Below are 7651 nucleotides of genomic sequence, written 5' to 3'. Positions count from 1 at the left end.
ATTACAAAAATACTCTTTAGTTGTTATACTCCTTATGGATTTCAAGACCTTCGTGACTAGAGTTTAGGTGACCACTCTCTGTGTGCCATAAATCCCAATCCTCGTGGTTTGACATTCACACCCCGTGACTAGAGTTTAGGTGGCCACTCTCTGCGTGCCATAACTCTCAATCCTCATGGTTTGACATTCACACCCATTTTCATGGCTCTAGGTTGGAAAAATGGTACGAAAATGAACAACATTCATGCCCACAGGTGTCAACTTACACAAGTAATTTGATTTGCACGCAAAAGAGAACCACTATTCTATACAATTCAATACACTTTAGAAAGGCTCTTGAATAAATAGTGGTGCAAACCCACTTCCCAAACCAATGTGGGACAAAAGCTTACTTTAAAGCTTTTCCCTCCATTTTTTCAACTCTAATGGGTCAACTTTGAGAACCAATTTCTTATTCACCTATTATCTGTTTTGTGTGTACAATATATCAATCTCTTCGTCTAACTACAAAGAACCTGAATCCACTTTGACCCGACCTAAATTGGAAGTGGACCCCACATATATTTGTACCACAAAATAGCCAATAAAAATGTCATTTTATGCTATTTTTTTTCTAACAGAACATACCTGTCCTCCATAATATGTTGTGATCTAGTGTGGTCGAGGTGGAACCCCAAAGAGATTAATGAAGTCCTGGGAAAATTGTTGCAGATTGAAAGGAGCCGGAAAGAACATGGTGTCGTCATCGCCACGCCCGATCGAAATCACCATTTCACTACATCTCTACACACCAAAATCTCTCATTTCTTAATAAAACGCTTATAGTAAGCCAGAAGTTAGAGTTATTAGCAGTAAATAATGCACAATTTTATTTATTTCTCTCATACTTGCCACATTTCTATGACAACATATTGCACTTGACTTTTCGAGCTCCGGCACCGACTTTCCAAGCTCCCGCCCAACAACTTTAACATTAAAGCTTAATCTGTAACGTTTTCCTGTTATTATTATCCTAATAATTATAACATTAGGATTAGTTATAATAATATTAAGTAATTGATATGTGGTGCAACACTAATAACCTAATAGCTAGACTCCCATTATGATTAGGAGTCTAGTTAGGGTTTAGGAGACCTATTAGATACAACCACAACGATGGCCAGTGGTTATACATAGGGTCACAAGTCCTTGAATTAGTTGCTAGAGGCTGCACCTAAAAGTACTTGAATTATTCTTGCCCATAATATAGGTGCTTTTTTTTTTCTTTTTTTTTTTTTTTTTTACAAAAAACTCACAACGAACCATTATGCGATAGACTTGACCAATAGAGTGTTGGCAAAAATCAAACTCGTGACGTTCTAGTACGAAAATCATGTTCCAACTATTTAATTAGTCATCCCTATCCGGGCTTGAAAGTTGTTGCATGTGTAGGCATACGTTTACATTTCATTATTTATTTATTCTTTATTTTTGGTTGGTAGACACAAATTAAATCTACTAAATACAAAATTTTATAATTTTACATTATACCGTTTTTATATCTTGATTTAGATGGAAAATGCTTTAAACAATTTTACATTATTCCAATAAAAAATATATATATATCACTTCAACCTGGCCGCGAAGAAATGACGGAACTTTCAAAGATCCTTAAGAGTAAAAATGAGTAAATGACAAGTAAATTTAGCGATAAATTAATTCAAAAAACCAGTTATTCCCCGTAACAACTAATATCATGAACATAATTAAACACAAATAAAGATGTATTACAACATAGATTTCTTAAATCTAATGGACAATAGAAACGTAAACAACTCCAAATACCAAGTCCAAAGTGCCTGTTTAAGATCATATAAGCCTTTTTAAAATTTTAACCAACAAAGCATCCACAACTGAGCTCTGGCAAAACTTACAACTATAGGGCTAATTGTAATATATGATTTCATAAAACAATATAATATATGATGTTTGATCTCCTATTTCTTGAGGACTTTAAGATCAGCATAGTAATTGGTTATCCAACGTTGTATTATATCAACTTCTGTTTTCCGTACTTTCATCAACTTACTATATATACTTTATCAATCCCATTATTATGAAAAAATTTTAAGATTTATGTTGAGAGTCGGTTGCACCCGTGCCTTATGAGTCAAGTGTGTATATTATATTATATTATATGTATATATATATACATTGGCGGATCCAGCAACTACTTTCTCAACCTATTGAAGCACAAGAGTCAGTATTGACTCCACTAAGGCTCGAACCCACCACCTCCCGTATAAAGGGAAGGGTTTGATGCCACTGGACTACAAGGTCCTTGGCATATAATATATAAATTAAGTATATCAATATTTAAAGAATTTTGTTTAGGGTTTAGGGTTTAATTTTGTTTTTAAAATATTCACTATCAATAGTGAGATTTCAATGTCTATTGTTTAGCATTTAATTTTGTTTTTAAAATATTCACTATCAATAGTGAGATTTCAATCTCTATTGTTTGAGCCTATAGCATTAGCATTGAATTTTGTTTTCAATTTTTTTAATATCAATAGTGATAATTTTAATTGAATTTTTTATTTGTAATATTGTGATTTTTTTTTCATTTCTTAATATTAATAGTGAGATGAATGAAATTTTGTTTTTATCATTGAGAGGATAATTGGGTACCCGACCCTGAACCATTGGCAGCACCCAAAACGTTGTCAAGACAGTTGTCGTTCAAACTACCCAAGACACCTCACCCCTCAGCATCAATGCTCAAAGGTTCAACTCCTCAGCATTGATGCCCAACGTTCAGCTCCTCAGCATTGATGCCCAACGTTCAACTCCTCAGCATTGATGCCCAACGTTCAACTCCTCAGCATTAATGCTCCATTACTGAGCGGAAAGGAATAAAAAGACTCACAACCAAAATGGCTCCGTAAGTCATTTTACGAAATTTCGGCTTTTTAATCAATTTATCACTCAATTTGCTTGTCCTTTTTTCTCGTAAGGATCTTTGAAAGCTCAGTCATTTCTTGGGGGTCTGGTTGAAGTGATATCTACTTCTACTTTTTATTTTATTCCTTTATTGGAATAATGTAAAATTGTTTAAAGCATTTTCCATCTAAACCAAGATATAAAAACGGAATAATGTAAAATTATAAAATTTTATATTTAGTAGATTTAATTTGTGTCTACCAAAAAAAAAAGAATAAATAAATAATGAAATGTAAATGTATGTCTACACATGCAACAACTTTCAAGCCCGGATAGGAGTGACTAATTAAATGGTTGGAATATGATTTTCGTACCAAAAGATCACGAGTTTGATTTTTACCAAACATTCTATTGGTCAAATCTATCACATAATGGTTCGTTGTGAGTTTTATGTCACACACACAAAAAAAAAAAAAAGGACCAAAAAAAAGACTAAACTTTCAAAAAATAAATTCCATGTAACATCAATTTTAGATGAAAAGAACTAGTATATAAAAGAAATTAATAAAAACATGACATTTCAACTACTAACTCTTACCAAATTTCTTTGTCTAGTATGTAGAAAATAATAGAGATTGCAATGGCGCCATTATTATTAAGAGAAAGCTAAGGTGGAGGACCATTCCAATGCTTGCTTATAATCATTTTTCTTCTACAATGTTGAAAAGGTCCTCCACATACGGTAAAAATCAAATGATTATAAGTAATTAAAAAGGGTTTTTACAACACTTTATTTGAGAGAAGAAAAATAAAGTAAAAAAGGGACAACACGTTAAATCAAATGTGAAAAAAAAAAAACAAAAAAAAAAAAAAAAGAGGTGATATTCCATTGTGTAATTATAAGTAATAGATTAAAATAAATTAGAGTTAAAGATTAAGAAGGGAAATATGGTCTTCAAATGCCTAACTTTTCTTCACACCTTCCCAATTACAATTCCTAAGGAGGACCCTAGAGGCTAGAGGTATTGCAATTCGGTAGAAAATAAACTCCAAATTAACAGTAGATTTGTTTTGCTTTGTGAAACTTAGGTCTTCCCATTAAAATAAGAAAATTGATATTTTCTTCTTAATATTTTCACTTAATATTTTCACTTATTTGGGTGATGAGAGGCTAGAAACTCAGCCACTATGTAAGGGTGTGCATTATGTAAATCCTACATTGTGACCTTATAATATAAGTCGATAAAGGATCATTAAGAGGTAAATCAACTTAGCTTACTCATAGCTATTGTAATAATAATTATAAATAATATATTATTATTAATATAAACCAAGTGGATGTAATGCCTGAAAACATGGTAGTATGGAGTGGATAATTATATCCCCTAAAACATGGAATGTTTTATGGGATGTGGGGTAGGAAAAAGCACAAAACATGGATTAGTGGTTGTTGATTATGACATTATGTTTTGTCATCTTTGTTTGCTATGTTTATATATGTTGTAGTAATGCCGTATGAATTGTAATGGAGTGAAGAAATAATGCAAAGCAAAACCTTTCTTTGTTAAAAAAAAGTGTGGTCTGTGTGTGAGTGTACATACAGAAGCAAATAGAAATAAATTCATTTCCATCCATAATCCTTCTCTTTAATTCCTCTCAATTACTATAGATATATTTATATTAAATATATCTTACATTTGGTATCAGAGCCTGTCAACCTTCCAACCCTGAGATATTTTTTCTAGTGAAATATGGCCAATAATTTCAATATTGTGTGGTCGGGTCCTAAATTAGATGGGAAACTCGATTACAATTATTGGCAAATTATGATGACCACACATTTGAAAGCTCAAAATCTTTGGAGCTATGTTGATCCCGGTCTATCAGAAGGAGCTGATGCAGCTGCTGTACGGAGAGATCAATTGGCGTTGGGACAAATTCATCAAGGTGTTCATTACTCCATTTTTGGGCAGCTAGCTCGTGCTGAAACAGCAAAATAAGCTTGGGACATCTTAAAGGTGTCAAACAAAGGAGTCGACCGGTCACAGAAGTCCAAGCTGCAGACGTTGAGAAGGTTGTATGATCGTTGTGAGATGGCCTCTACAGAAACCGTAGATATGTATTTCTCTCGTCTTATTGATCTTGTAAATAAGATGAGGTTATACGGAGACACAATTGAGGATGGTGCAGTGGTTGAAAAAGTTCTACGAACGATGCCGATGAAGTATGACCATGTGGTGGCTTCAATAACAGAGTCACACGATACCGAGGACTTGTCAATTGCTGAGTTAAAAGGTATGATCGAAAGTCATATTGAAAGGATTGCGTCAAAATCAGAACCACTAGCAGAAGAAGCTTTGAAGAGCCAAGTCACCTTTAATATGACTAGCTCTAATCAAAGAGGTGGAGGAGCTGGTAGAGGTCGTGGAAGAGGTAGAGGAGGATTCAGAGGAAGAGGACGTGGTAACTCAAATCAAGGAAGGGGACGAGGTAACTTCAATCAAGGAAGAGGTGGAGGTAATAATACCAAGCAAGGTAAATTTCCATTTAATTGCTACAATTGCGGCAAATATGGACACAAAATTGCAGATTGCTGGTATAAAGAGGATGGTCATGAAAATCAAGCAAATGTTGCTGAAAAATCTGGTGAGAGTTCTACTGAATCTGAAACCTTATTTTTGGTCAGTAACAGTTTGTCTGCAGATGAAAACATATGGTTCTTGGATACTGGATGTAGTAATCATATGTGTGGGAAGAAAGAATTGTTTTCAGAGTTGGATGAATTAATATGATCTGAGGTGACATTTGGAAATAAGTCAAAAGTGCCAATTTTGGGAAAAGGTAAAATCTCTATTCAATTGAAGGATGGTACTCACAATTTTATATCCGATGTTTTCTATGTTCCTGCATTACACCAAAATTTGTTGAGTATGGGACAGTTGTCAGAAAAGGGATATAAAATAAATATCACTGGAGGGTGTTGTACCATTGTTGATGCCAAGGGAGTTTTGATTGCAAAGGTAAATATGTCTCAAAATCGACTATTTCCTTTAAAAATCAACCATGCACTTCTTACTTGCTTTAATTCTGAAATCCGTGATGATAATTGGTTGTGGCATATGCGGTTTGGGCATTTTCATTTCTCCGGATTAAATTATTTAGCAAGAAAGAAACTTGTTTCTGATTTGCCGATTATTAATGTTCCTGACAAAATTTGTGAGAGTTGTTTGATTGGGAAGAAGCATAGAGAACCTTTTCCTGTAGGCAAGTCTAAAAGAGCGACAAAGCAGTTGGAGATTGTTCACTCAGATCTGTGTTCATTGGAAGTTCCTTCAAATGGAGGTTGTAAGTACTTTGTTACCTTCATTGATGATTTCAGTAGAAAAACATGGGTTTATTTTCTGAAACAGAAGTCAGATGCATGTGATGTTTTTCAACAATTTAAGGTTTTTGTTGAAAAACAAAGTGGTTATAAGATTAAGATTTTGAGAACTGATAGAGGTACAGAATATATTGCTTGTGATGAATTTTTAAAGAAAAATGGTATTCAGCATCAGATGACAGCTAGGTACACTCCACAACAAAATGGAGTGGCTGAGAGGAAGAATAGGTCTATCATGGACATGGTAAGATGCATGATGAAATCTAAAAATCTGCCTAAACCTTTTTGGGCAGAAGCTGTTGCTTGTGCTGTTCATGTGTTGAATAGGTGTCCAACTAAAAGTGTACGTGATAAGACACCTGAGGAAGCTTGGAGTGGGAGTAAACCATCTATCAGACATCTCAAGGTTTTTGGATGTTTGGCATATGCACATGTGCCAGATCAGTTGAGAAAGAAGTTGGACGATAAAGGTGAGAAGTGTATTTTTATTGGTTATAGTGACATTTCAAAGGCTTATAAATTGTATAATCCTGAAACTCAAAAGGTTGTTATAAGTCGTGATGTCACTTTTGATGAATATGGTGCATGGGATTGGTCAACTAAAGAAGAAAGGTCAGTTGTTGTTCCCATTATTCCTGATAATGAGCAATTGGTTTCAGATAATGTTCAATCTTCTTTACAGCCAGAGTCATCAGTTCGGAGATCTCAACGCGAGCGTCACTTACCAGCTCGTTTGGAAGATTATGTTTTGGATAATGATAATGACTTGACTGATGAAGAGATTGTTCAGTTTGCTCTCTTTGCAGATTGTGACCCTATATCATTTGAGGAGGCTGCTACAGAAACTCATTGGCTTAAGGCAATGGATGAGGAGATTTGTGCCATTGAAAAGAATGGTACTTGGGAGTTAACAGAATTACCTCCCGAAAAGAAGCCAATTGGAGTAAAGTGGGTTTATAAAACCAAATACAAGTTAAATGGTGAGGTTGACCGTTTTAAGGCACGGTTGGTAGCAAAGGGTTACAAACAAAAACCAGGTATTGATTATTTTGAGGTTTTTGCTCCAGTAAGTAGACTTGATACTGTGCGAATGCTTATTTCTCTTGCTGCTCAAAATGATTGGAAACTGTATCAAATGGATGTCAAGTCTGCTTTTTTGAATGGTTTTCTTGAAGAGGAAATATATGTTGAGCAACCTGCAGGGTATGTGAAGAAAGGGGAAGAAAATAAGGTTTACAAGTTGAGAAAAGCTTTGTATGGTTTAAAACAGGCACCCAGAGCATGGTATGGTTGCATTGATTCTTATTTTGTTGAGAATGGTTTTATGAGATGTCCTTATGAGCATAC

The sequence above is a fragment of the Ipomoea triloba genome, chromosome 7, assembly GCF_003576645.1.
Source record: "Ipomoea triloba cultivar NCNSP0323 chromosome 7, ASM357664v1".
Lineage (NCBI taxonomy): Eukaryota > Viridiplantae > Streptophyta > Magnoliopsida > Solanales > Convolvulaceae > Ipomoea > Ipomoea triloba.
This window is presented reverse-complemented; position numbering follows the sequence as displayed.